Raw genomic sequence first — 14,296 nt, 5'->3', positions numbered from 1 at the left:
AAAACGGTCCAAACTGTTTCTTGGGGAAATCCTTTCCTGTACAAAAACATCTCAAATAAGAACTGTTTAAATTTCAAAATTCCAATCAGTTGCAGAAAAGTGTGACTGGTAGCTTTTACCATTTTGTCTCAGTATATTTCATAATTATAATTCACCATTACACTCAATCTGTGTGATGTTACAAATATAATACAGCCATTAGCTATTTGTCCATTTTATTATGCTATAGGTTTCAATCAATTTATGCCCTAGCTACAGCCCTGTCCCTTCCTGTTTGACATGCCGACACCCCCCCCTCACCTAGTTTTTCTCGATTTCACTGGTTTCTCGATTTTATTGTAACATATGTACTGTATATGTAATTCTGGACAGAGCGATAGCAATCGAACATGACGCATGACAATCGAACATTGAGTCAGCCTGAAGAACCCCCCCCCCCCTATTTTTGAACTATCCTGAAATAATCAGGTAAATGGTGGGCAGATGGATATATGGTCAAATATATAAATAAATGGGCACATGCTAAAAGAGTGGTGCTCCAGACACACTGGCATGAAGCACTGCCCTGTATGATCTCATCTGCAATGCACTGAGGGGCTGGCATGCAGGATAGGTGGCAGTGGTGGGGGTTGGGAAGTTTGGGACTGCCATAATCAAATCTACGGGAGCTGCTCCTCAGAGATCCTACATAATCCAATTTAGGTCCACTCTAGCCTCGGTCCCAGGCTTACTTATCTGCAAAGGGTCCACTCCCACTTCAAAGCAGCATGTTTTCTGATGATTGAAGTGATGTTGTAGATCTCTTTCCAGGTCAGCGGGTGATGGGAGGCATGCGTGCACAGGGCTTCTGCCTGTCTCTCCCAGGCAATCAGCACCATGACTGGCAGAGATGTCAGGCTTACCTCTTCATCATACCCAAAACAAGCAGTACTGTGTGATGGATATTCTTCAAGTCTTTGGAAACCGTTTTTCTTATATTTTGATCAGGAAACGGACCAATCCTGCCACCTGGACTTGGCAATAGGATTAAATTGATATTTTGTGTTTCTGTAGCTACATGTAGGACCAAACCTCCCTCCCTCTTTTAAAAGTAAAAAAATATATATATATATCGAGCTTGGGGCGCCCGCTGGCCTATCGGTCCAGACGCATTATACCACATATACTATACTATATTCGAGTCCCGATCCCGGCAACCTTTGCTGTGTGTCATTCCCTATCTCTCTGTCCCTGTTTTCTGTCTCTCTCCAGTCTCCACTATATCCTATCAATAAAAGCAGAAAAGCCCCAAAAATATCTTTAAAGAAAAGAAATGGTGCTACCCCATGTCCATGTTGATTATGGAGAATATTCTCAAAAGCATGGCGAGACAAACAACCTCTAACAAAGCATCAGTTAGAACTAGAGGACAGTTATTTAATCTTTCTGATCTAGTTCCATGTAAGAATATGATAAATATAAATTATGTATTACTTATCCACATCCACATCATTCTTAGAGACAGGGCAACAGATGCTGGAAATTCAAATAAAGTGAAAAACATAGGCTAACAATTTTATAACTTGGCAAATAAATAAACATTTAGGAAATCAATGTTAAAACAGCTATATCCGCCTGCCCAAAGATTTAGAAATTAGGTTGTGTGATGTCAGGAGTGGAAGAAGTCCACCCTGGTAACCTCACCCAAGCTCTGCATAAACAATACAAGGATACTTATAATAGCAATTTATTTCACAGAGATAGGTTTCCAGAGCATTGTAAATAATCTGGTTTTGAATGTGAGACATTTACACCATTTATAGGCCAATATTATACCCATTCAATACACTATTTATTTTATTTTTATTTCCCCCCCCCTTTTTGAGTGGTGCAACCACTCCTACAACCAGCAATGTCCGTGTACACCTGTTCACCTATGTATGTATGTGTTAATGAACACCAGTATGAGTACCAGTAGGGGCGCTGTTGTGCCATGCAGAAACAGAGAGAGACAGTGCTGACAGACTGTTGCCTGCTAATGAGAGAGAGGGGGGGGGGGGGGGGGGGGGAGAGAGAGAGGGGAGTTGCACCACTCGGTTCACACAGGTGTGATTTTTTTTAAAGCAACTGATATTGTTTTCTAGATCTGGACTAATTTGTATATATGTATCTGAAGTTGTCCATTATACTGTTGCTCTACCTTTAAGCCTATATTATACTTCATCACATCACTCATAACTGATTATTATTATACTATACTAGTGTCACCTTAAATATGACATATTCAACATATTATGTTGAGCACACTATCATGACGTGCAACAAGGTTCAAACTATAAAAGTGTGCTCCTTGGAGCCCAGATCTCCACCAGGCCTGCTCGCCTACCCTGGGCTGTGTCGAAGAAGAAGCTGCGGGGGTTATTGAGTTTGTACAACAGATGGCGAAACACTTTTGGAGGTGTGCTCTCATGTGATTCCTATTTGGGTATGATTGGATGTTGCATTCATGATATATGCCGTTTTTTTCTTTTGTAAGAAATCGAAATACAGGAAAGGAGAGTATCAAAACCCTGTTTGATGGTCATTGTCACATGACTCCTGAGACAGGTTGTACCAAATTCGGTGGAAATTCTAATATGGGGTGGTCAGGTATACTTAACCCCTGTGCCACCCAAGCTCTATTTTAGCGTTTCAACAGATCTCCCCTAATTATGTCAACGAGTTTATGGAAGTGGCGACGAGCTACATACATAGCAACGGTGGTGGATGATGTTATACCCAAGATAAAGTTGTCATCTTTTTTGCAGGAAGTAATGATAGTCTGTAGGAACCTTTATCTATGAACAGATGTTTGCACGCTAGTGTTGTGCAACTTCTTATTTGAAAGATGGCATTTTATTAATTGTTTAACTAACTAATATTTGAGCCACTTCATCTGAACTATCTTGTCCACTCTAGTCTAGAGCACTCGTTAGTGCTCCTTTTACCCATCAACGAGAAATAGAGTGTGTGTGTGTGTGTGTGTGTGTGTGTGTGTGTGTGTGTGTGTGTGTGTGTGTGTGTGTGTGTGTGTGTGTGTGTGTGTGTGTGTGTGTGTGTGTGTGTGTGTGTGTGTGTGTGTGTGTGTGTGTGTGTGTGTGTGTGCGTGCGTGCGTGCGTGCGTGCGTTCGTGCGTGCGAGGCAGTGGTGGCCGAACGGTTTGCGGAGCGTTCTTGATATCGGAAGGTCGCTAGTTCATATCCCCGGACCGGCACGTTAAAATTACCACCGCTGAAGTGCCCTTAGACAAGGCATTGAACCTCTACCATGAAATGTTCTATGAGCAGGGCCTGGCTGTAAACAAGTTATTGAGCTTAGCCCAGTTACCCTGGGTAAACATAGTACCTTTCCTTTCCTTACCCTGCGTGTTCTTATTTAGTCCTGGTTGTGCTAATCTGTTCATGGGATATTCTGAATATTATAATTGTGTTCTACATGCCAACAACCCTTGGTTTACGGTATTATGAATCTTCTCATGTAGCACTTGAGACGTACCATCAGAGGTGTCTCCGGAAAATCCTTAGGATTAGCTGAGAGGATCGGCGCACCAACACCAGCGTCCTGGAGGAGGCAAACGTTCTCACCATCACTGCCACCATTGCCCAAAACCAGCTCAGATGGACTGGCCATGTTGTCCGCATGCCTGACTCTCGCCTCCCAAAACAAGTCCTGTACTCCCAGCTTGTTAAAGGGAAACGGGCTCCGGGAGGTCAAAAGAAGAGGTTTAAGGACAACATTAAAACAAACCTAAAGAAGTGCCACATTGACCTAAAAGCTTGGGAAGACTAGGCAACAGACAGGACGACCTGGAGAAACCTTGTCTGTGAGGGTGCTGCAAAATATGATGATGACCTCCGCCATGCTGCACAGGACAAGTGCAGACTCAGAAAGGAGAGAGCATCCAATAAACCGGTCCAAACCCACCACTACATTCCCCTGTCCATACTGCACCAGAGTAATCGGCTCTGGATTAAGAGCGTCTGCTAAATGCCTAAATTGTAATTGTCCAGAATCGGCCTCCATCGCCAACTGACGACCCACAAGGACCAAGAAGGACGCCAGTCATACTCGGATAAGAGTGACCGCCGATGATGGGGGGTGTGTGTGTGTGTGTGCGCGTGTTCTTTTTTAGTCCTGGTTGTGCTAATCTGTTCATGGGATATTCTGAATATTATAATTTTGTTCTACATGCCAACAACCCTTGGTTTACGGTATTCTGAATCTTCTCATGTAGACTAATAACTGTTTGGTGGAAAAGTAATATAGACAACATGTAAATGTTAAATATAGACATACCCAATAAATAAATTGCACTCTTAGTCTTGGCACAAGGCGTCAAGAGGCCAGCATAGTCCAGTATATGTAAATAGAAAAAGCCTGCACACTGACAGAATTGTTGAGGCTCTTTTAGATTATTTATTTTCAGCTGCAATATTGGTGAGTGGTTTAATACAATCAGATAGGACTTTTCTGTTTGGATGTATGGGCTGTCAATGGGAAATTGCAGCTAGTTACCACCTTGCTGGCAAGATGGCCACGGTGTGCATATGGTCAATGGGAATGAGGCAAATGGGAGGAACAGAGTGCCACCAATAATCTCATGAATACATGTATACAGTTTATTGTAATAGCCTATAAAAAATGTTGTACAGCTTGCAAGTTCACACCCTACCTTTCTTTTTGTACCACTTTGAAGGATTCTGAACAGAGGCTTGGAAATGTGTTTTGAGTAGTCATTAGAAAACTACTATATTCTATTTATATCTTTAGATCCTATCTGTAAAATATTGTTCTCTGATTCTCCTCTCTTTTCTCACTACAGACCTAGGAAGGTTTGTGGCTTTCTTGTATATGCTGATGCTGAAATCTCCATCCAATCTGTTTCTGTCTAGAGGCGTTTGGACAGGAGGACTTTATTCTTTCTTTGTTGCAACTGTACTGCATAGAACAAATGCTTTCACCTGTCATATCACTTCTCTCATACCTTCTCAGCTTCTCTCAGGTTGGCTGCAATATGCAGTATAAGAAAGACTAACAGGTCTGTAAGACATGCCTCAACATGAAAAGTGTCTATTGGTAGACACTTCCATGAAGCCAGTCATCCTGTCTCTCTCAACACTCTTTTCGTTTTGTTATTCAACAGATCTCTAAAACATTTAGAGGGGGTGATGTTAATTACTTGCATCTGAATGTAAATGGTTTTCTACATGACGACAATGCATCCAGACGGTCTTAATGAAGGGTTGTCTCAGTCTCTTTCTTTTTGTAACCTTTCTCTCATCAGGGCCTCCTTGTATTTATATTTAAGTTTATACTTGTACACCTGTACAATATCTTGTATATTGTGATGTTTTTGTGTACTGGGATATGGGGGTTGAATTCTCTGAGGATAACAAAACCAAATCCACTTGATGGTGAGTGAGCCACTAACATCGGCTGGCCTTTAATATACTTTATTAGTCTGAATATCCCAGATCCCACACACAAACTACTAAATCCACATGCTACTGATGCTAAAGCCAGAAAGTCAGAAAAAAGCTTGAACTTTGATGCTGAATACATTATGCACAAGGACATGTTCAAGCCTGTTCTGATGTTGACATAAATGTGTTGGAAAATGCAGTACAGTGAAATATGTTTCTGACACCATAGTAGTGTAAGGACAGGACACATACGCAAACATAAATAAAATATTCTGAATAACATCAAGGATTTCCAATTGTCATTTTCTGACACAATCAGAGTGACCTAACTGATTCGGCACTAGTTTGGCACTTAATGCACGGGAACAGTCTGATATCTTTGGACTGCAGCTGAATGACTGGCTTTCGTTCAACTACATAATATTGTCAGAAATGATAGGCAGTAAATAGACAAATTACATGTGTAGTCAATTATGCTGGATGTAAGGACTTGTTGAGCAAACCTTTTCCCCCTGTTTCACCTTTAGATTCCACATGCAGGGAGATATGCACTACAATCCCCCTTCCCCTCTAATCATTCATGAGGCAATGTGGTTAGAATACAATAGAATGACAACAAAATAGCTGCATCTTGTCTGTTATTAATCATTCACTGGTAAAACAATGGAGCTCACTGGCTTTCTTTCCTGCCACGTCCATTGATAGTTGCTTCAAACTGTCACCGTGCAACATTGACAACAACAGAAACAACGGACCCTCTCATTCAGTGTAAATGACAGGGGGACACAGCGGCACGCTACACGTGTAATTGAACAAGATGATTACGCTGATGAACCGAGACTCATCGAGGCATACCGGCCCTCTATCAGCAGGTGCCCAGAACACACTAGCCCATTCATATGCGCATTCCTGTTTCTCCACTCAGAGCTCAGCAGGTTCCTCCAGGCCTCACAGGACTGGGGTCTGACGCACACAAAAGGGTCTTCAATCTGCCTCAGACAACAGCCAGCATAAAGGCCCGGAAAGCCACAACAGCGTTATGTCAAAGACTAGGGTGGGGGTAGTGATTGCTGCGAGGCCTTGTGTAGCCGTTAGTAGCAATGCTGATGGATGGAGAAGGACGGGGGGTTCAGTCATTGTAGTTTAGTGGAAGTTTTTTTTCTTCTTCTTTTTCCTGAATAAAGAAGGATATTTGTACTTGCCCACTAACAATGGAATGCAAACAGTGAGGGAAGGGACAATAAAACTCCACTTTTGGCTGTGAAGAAGCTGCTAGGGAAATTATGCAAAGCATGCCTGGGTCCTATATTGTTCCATCTCAGCATTGCATGACTCGCTGTTTGTCCCATGCTGATGTGTGGGTTTGTGTCCCTTCAGTTTGCTTTTGCATAAGGTAGCCCAGGCTTTAACAATGTCCGGCACATTTCCTTACATTGAAAGGAAGAGGAGTGATAAGAAATGCCCCACCTCAACTTAAAACAGACTGTGGGCCTAGGCTGTGCTTTTGTCTCCTGGTTCAACTGATGTGGAAGAATAACCCTGTCACGAATCATGTAAATTTGTCCCTTTTGAACAAACTGTTCAAATAAAGAGTTTTTTTTTTTAAATAAATGTAATGCTTATTTCATTGTAGATTAAACATTTAGAAAAAGTAGCAGATCTACAAGCTCACAACATGCCATAATTTAGTAGTAGATCCTAACACCGCTGGTCAATTGCGTATTGCTGTTTAAGTGGTTAAAACATGTTCAACACATGTTCATTTATTGTGCCTGCATGGTAAATCTCCTTTTGGTGAAAAGTGAATCCCTAAGGAATTTAGCCCGTATGCTTCTTGAATGACCATGGCATGTGGACATCACAGAGATTGATTAATGGTTACTGTCTCTGCCAGCCAGGCTGAAGGCCATGGCCATGTTTTTGCCTCTGTCTGACCGTGCGTGCATGCGTGCGCACGCTAATCTCCGGCACCGTTGGACTGATCGGCATGAAACTTTGCACGCACACTCCTTGGATTTTTCACATCGCCCTGGTAATGGTATAATGCCACCAGAAAATATTTTCCCATTCAAAGTCCCTTTGCTCAGTCTAGTTTATTTTCTTCTTACCTCATCATTCTCATGTGCAAGCAAATGCACATGTGTCCCTTCTGTGTTGTTATATATAGTCAAACTAAGACTATCGTTAAACATAGCAAGGCATACTCATTTTAATGTGGTGATAATGTCTCTAACTTTAAATCTATCTGTGATCACATTGGAATGGAAGTTTACAGCATTTTAAGCACACGCTTTTTCAATTTGACACACTACATCAATCATGTCCCCTCATCAGAAGACTTTAAAAATAAATCAAAGAAGAAGAAATATTATGAGCACATGTTATGAATAGCAGAATGTCTTTCATGTCCCTGTCACATAATTTAATAAATTTCCTTATGGATATAGCTCCAGCAGCCTCTTTGTTGAGGAAACCAAAATAACTGGTAACACAAAACTCATCTATAAAATATGTGGTTTGACGGCATCAAAGATTACTGTATGTACTGATCCAGGTTTTGTTATGAAATGGTAAGATGTGGTATTCACTTTTAGCTGCCTATAGCAAAGATGACTCGTTTATTTTTGGCATACCTTCATCAAATTCACTGACTCTTACAATCTATTCTACAACTACAAGTCAACATTCTGTTAACCGAAACAAATTCAGCGGGTAACCTTGTCTCAGTACCAGGGCTAGAAAAACTTGACACCTGTGACTGCACTGCAGGCATGACATTAATCTAATCTGGATGTGGCAAAATCACCCTGTAAACTTGTAAAGACAAGCCAAGATCCAGTCTTGTTTTTATATTATGGCTAATATTATTGGGGCAGGAAGAGCCATTGGGTTCATCAGAAAATTCTGTTCCATTTGCCTTGAGGTAAAACGCAATGCAACAGCTGTGAGATTGTTTGCTCTCTATAAAAGTGAATAATGGGCGGCCCTGGGGCCTGTCTACTGGCCTGTTTGCCTGACATGGCTCTTTCCCTGCTCTTCTTAACTGCACTGTTTCCCAACACAGGTAAAGATGAGTTCATGGTGGAGGCCATTGAGCCAAGGTTGTAGTGGCTCTAGGTCCTCTCCTCTCTAGGCAGGGTATCCATTTTAGTTTTAGGTCAGCTATTCAAGGGGGAATAGGAGGTGCTTGCCGTCTTTACAAGCCTGCCCGGAGCCACTCAGTCCTATGAGTGCGGGCGGTGCTTAGAAGCCTGCATGGCCAGGGTTTGTAACTTGTAAGGAAATCAAGCGCTTCTCTTCCCTAGTTCAGCTACAAATATGCTGGATCACTGTAATGTACCTGTGATTGATATAAACTGAGTTATGGTGTAGATTATCGTGACATTTAGTGCGCGGTCTAATAAGAAACCAACTGTTTTAGAATGCTGGTTTTATGTGGCTAACTTGCGCTTTCTGCCAATACAATTGTACCCACGTTTTCTTTCTCAATGTATGAGACTAATGAGTGTGGCAGATGCCAGAATTGCAGAATTGAGAGGGACCAACATTATGTTCCTAATAGTGTCAAATCTCTTGCACCTATTTGCATCTTTCCCATCGGCTTACTTTCCCATGCATGCTGGCATCCAACTAGGCCACAGTTGCGAGGTGTCGCCTGGGCCAGGGGCTATTGCCACTTAATGTACTAATGTTGCTACAGTACCACTGTGGGGGTTCTTGCTGATGTGAGGAGGACGGTGTGCGTGGGCCTGCTGCAACTGTATAGTGCCACTGACTGGACGCTGAATGGGCCTGTTGCTGCTAAGAAGGGCCGATCTTCTCACAGAACTTAATATAGTCCGTGATGCACTGACAAAGGCAATGCCCTCACCATGGTCCCTAATGCAGTGGTTCCCAAGGGTCCAGGGACCCCTAGGGGTCCTTGAGGGAGTTCCAGGGGTTCCCCAGCTAAATGATAGTTAGGAACCAAATGGACCCTTATGGGTCTGTAACTCAGAGTTAAACTAACTTTGATTTTACAATATATATTGGGGTCTCAGAGATAGAAATGCCATTAAATGGGGGTCCGTAGACTAATGCATGTCAAACTGCAGGTCCTTGAAACGAAACGGGTTGAGAATCACTGCTAGAGCCGCAAAAATCTTCTTTTATGGGGTCCCTGGAATATCTTTTCAAATGGGGGTCCGCGGGCTAATTAGTGTCAATTTGGGGGTCCTTGACACGAAAACGTTTGGGAACCACTGCCCAAATGAACACGTTCCTTCTCCACTTCCCCAGGCCCAGTCCACTGTTGGACCTCCCTAGTGGTGAACGATTCTTTAGCCCCATGGTCACTGTCTTAACTAAATATTTGACCAAATTGGACGCCACAAGCTACTGTACAAGCCACACAATATACAAATCAGGAGAAAATCATCTTTATTATCGACCTTTCTCTGTCCTAGCAACGTACTCTTGCGGGATCTAGCACCAGTAAAAAATAACACGTTTGCGAGACCCACCCACTTACTGTAGGAGACCATTTGTAGAGTTTGTGTACCATTTCTTCTCCCAGATATATCTTTACTTCAGTGGTAACGTTTCAAGCCAAAGCTCTTCCTCAGACCTGAATAAAGGATCCATCTTTTCCAGAAGTTTCCTCACAACTAGCAGGTAGGCAGGGACTATCCTCACCAAATTGTGTGCCTTCTGGGAATTGTGCAAGAATCAGACAGAGCTAATTGCCAGTGTTATGTATGTTTATATAATTGTAGGACTGTGTTAATTTTCTTAATCTGTTTTCTTTTGTAGACACTGATGTCTGCTGTTTTTTGTTGATATTCTATTCTTGTCTGCATTATTTAGCCTAGGTGTTATATTATTTTTTTGTTATGTTTAATGCCAGCCCCTTGTGGTGTTTATTGCCTTCCCCCAAGCTAACAACAGATCATTGTAGCTGCCACATGGTGCTAATGTTGTGAGTTTATCACATGTTGATTATAACAAGAACAACAATAGTCTTCTATATTATTATACTATATTTCACAGGATCTCTGTCTGTCACACACATTTCGTTTGGCCTCAAACTTGGCATGTATGTCTCATATGACCCTGAGGTGTACAGAGCCGAATGGAAATTCGCCTCAACAGTTTCTGAGAACCGAGAAAACATGGCGTGCCTCCTTCGACTGTTTTTTGAGTGGTCCAAGGAACAGCAATGTCCGTGTTCACCTATGTTTTGGTTCACCTATGTATGTGACTGTGACGTTAATGAGCACCAGTATGACTATGAGTACCAGTAGGGGCGCTGTTGTGCCAGAAACTGAGAGAGAGAGACAGTGCTGCACTGTTGCCTGCTAATGAGAGAGGGAGTGCCATGATTTTTTTCCCACCCTAAAACATGATCATCAGGTCTTATTGTTATATAAGGAGGAAGAAGTTTAACAAAAAAGTGTACAGTATTTGTTAAAATGTCGTTTTTATGTGGACACACCTTGGACCACAAGTACTGTATGCCTGCCTGGTTTGCCTGGTGGGTGGTGATCCACCTGAACTTAAGCCGCACCCACAGCTGTAGTTGTATGCTAAAGGGGGAGGGGTTAGGGGAGGGGCTGATAATCTGATGTCACTATATTACTGTTTTTTTTCATTGGCACTGGTTTGACTGTCAAGGGTTCAGCCCCCAGGAAGAAACCCTAAATACAAAGGGAATACATCATTGCACATAAAACGACTCCAGGGTGTCTAATGAAGTACTGTCACCTCATAGACACATGAAAAACTGGAAAAATACAAAAATTGTGGCACTCCATCTTTAACTGATTGGCAGAGATTTGCATCACGTTTGTGCCACATAGTCAGAATAAATGGAACAACTTGCATTGTTATATATAAGTCTATATATAAGTAGCACGCACGCACACAAATGTACACTGACAAATTAAATGTATTATTTGAGTCAAATTGTCGTAACCTATTTCTGAGGAATATCCATCCAGGCTTACTCTGAACATTATAATCGTAAGCAAAGATAAACAGATGTTGAAACATTAATGTCTAAAACATTAATGTCTGAATTCCAACTTCTTTAATGATGGAGATGCCAAGCTGGGGTTCATGTGTGACTTTGCATCTTCACTCATCAATCATGTGTTATGGTGACATTAAAGCAAAGACATATGAGTTCAGATACAAAGTAAACGATGTGTTTGATCAGACATGTTCATGCTGAGTTGGCAGATGCATTTTAAGTGATTACTCTTTGAAACATTGCCAGTGCATATCATTGCTGTCGGATGGAAACCTTTTATATCCAAACCAGTTCCTTTTTATTATTATTTTTAAAACATTTAAAAATAGTGAAAATAGCCGATCTACGTACATGCTCACAATGCACCGCAACACTTTGTGAGCTTGTAGATCTACTATTTTCACTAGTTTTATGCAACATGGCAGTGGTCTGGCTCCACTGAAAAATTGGCCATTCATTTTTCCCGTAGAGATTTACAAAGATATTGATATAAATTATTTCAAGCCTGTTATATAATTTATTAAATAGGCCTACCCTTTGTTTTTGTTTTATTCACATAATTACAGGTTTTATGGACATGATTCACCATACAATAATTCATATAAATATTTTGTGAATCCTTATGGGAAAAATGGCTGAAATTTGGAGATACAAGGCTTCTGCCTGACAGCAACAATATGATCTTAATCGTATCCAAATAAAAATGTAATGGACAAGACAAGAAGTTGATTAAAATGTATACTTTGTATTATGACTGAAATAATTTGATACATACACACTGTATGTTAATGTCATTGTGCAGAGATTGACCTCTTGAGCTAATTGAAACAGTCTTGGTGTTTACACTGATGTGGCTTCTAACATCTGACACCGACAACTGTTCTCCAGTGTCAACTGGGCCACAGATTGTGATAGGCCAGATTTGACACCATGCAACTTCAATGTTGGTTTAGTCAGTGCACTCATGGTAATACCTATGTTTAAGGATTGAAAAGTGGTTTTGCAAGTAAAAGTCTTAAAGTTTTACTTGAGTAAAGTACTAAAGTGTTGGCATCAAAATATAGGCTGCTTAAAGTACCTACAGTAAAAGTACTCATTGTGCAGAATGTCCCATTTCACAATTTCTATATGTACCGGTATACTAATCTTTTGAAAATAGCTGATCTACAAGCTCACAACACATCACAGTGTGTTGTGAGCTTGTAGATCAGCTATTTTCAAATAGCCAAAGTATGACTATAGGGCTACGGCTTAAATTGTATGTATCGTATGTAACTAACTAAAGTTTTAAAATAATTGTAGTGGAGTAAAAGTACAATATCAGAGATTTAGTGTATATCCTAGCCTACAAGTAAAAGTAGTAGTACTGAAAAATTGAAATGCTTTTTTCCCCCTTTTTTTGGTACAAAAATCTAAGAAAAACATATTTATGATACATGATATCCCATCATATCCCATTTAAGGCCTACAATGTTTAGCCACTTTGAAAGTTTTTGCCCCAGAGGGATAAAATCCCACACCCCTGCTGTTTGCACAGCAAACAACTAAACTGTCTTTGTTCTTTGACTTCGATGAACCCCTCCTTTGAGGCCATGAAGGAAATCTCATTTTCACTCAAGTTATCTATTTGACAATATTACAACTACAAGAGTCCTTTGTCCCAGGTGCTGAATTAAAAGAAGAGCCATGTCTTTTGTCTTAACATTGACATCTGCACTGAACTCTTTGTTTTAGACCTATCTGCAAAACTGTCAAAGGCTATAACATTACTTAGGCCAGGCCCCTATATAAAAGTGAGGGTAACAGGTACGGTCGCCCCTATATTCCATCTCGCCCCACTACTCTACACAGCCGTAAATATAAATAACAAACATAATTCATGTTGGTGATTATCATATTAAGTTCACTCTGTATATCCACGGGCATATAGCATGATGTTGCCATTACAAAACATGGGCTACATGGAAGAAATGAGTTTAATAACACGAAATTAACTGCTAGAAGGTCCTAAATTAACTTAATTAAGCAGTCACCGACTCACCGTCTCTGTCTCATGTTATTCTTTCTTAATTTTACAGAGTATAGAGATCGACTACTATACAATCAAATAAATCTGTATACAAAATAATTTCAGAGAGGGAGGGAAATACTAAATGAACTGTTAACTGCATTAACACATCTCGCGGCCATTACTCGGGTGAGTAAAGGGGCGAGTCGTCTGGTATTCAAAATGAGAGATAGGCCTATACGTTTCGTAATGAACAAAGTTGACTTTAACACAGGTCAGGTGGCGTTAGTGTTGATGATCTTAATTTATATTCAACTAAAGAGGTGCCTGTGGGACCTCTACGGCGGTGCCCGTTGGGCACTGGCCTACTTGGAATGATGCAAGTTGGAAATGCATGTCCCACCCAGATATTATGTCTGTGTCCCTTTTATGCCCGACGTCAGAATGATGTCAGATTTCTGTATGTGTGTCTCTGTGTCCCTTTTATGGAGTTCTGTGTCAGCCAATAGCCATGCCCAAATATGGAGTGTTGGGATGTCAGAACAGGCCAGCTTATGGAGTTCTGTGTCAGGCATGCCCAGATATAGTGTTGTGAGGTCAGAACAGGCCAGCTCCAAATATAGACCCTGGGCAGGGGCCCGGTCCAGAGCCCGGGCAGAGGACTTTTTGGGGCGGTTCTGGACAACCGTTGTCCGACCGACTCGACACCAGACACTGCACTCCCTGTGGTGGTGTGGAACGCATGTGTCGAATTTAAAGTTGTGGGGCGAACGGTTCTCGAGTTAGGCCTACGTGGATTACAGACGTACACACAGAGACTTGGTGAATTTATATTTA

Source organism: Protomyctophum parallelum (assembly GCF_964188405.1).
Source record: "Protomyctophum parallelum genome assembly, chromosome: 15".
Lineage (NCBI taxonomy): Eukaryota > Metazoa > Chordata > Actinopteri > Myctophiformes > Myctophidae > Protomyctophum > Protomyctophum parallelum.
This window is presented reverse-complemented; position numbering follows the sequence as displayed.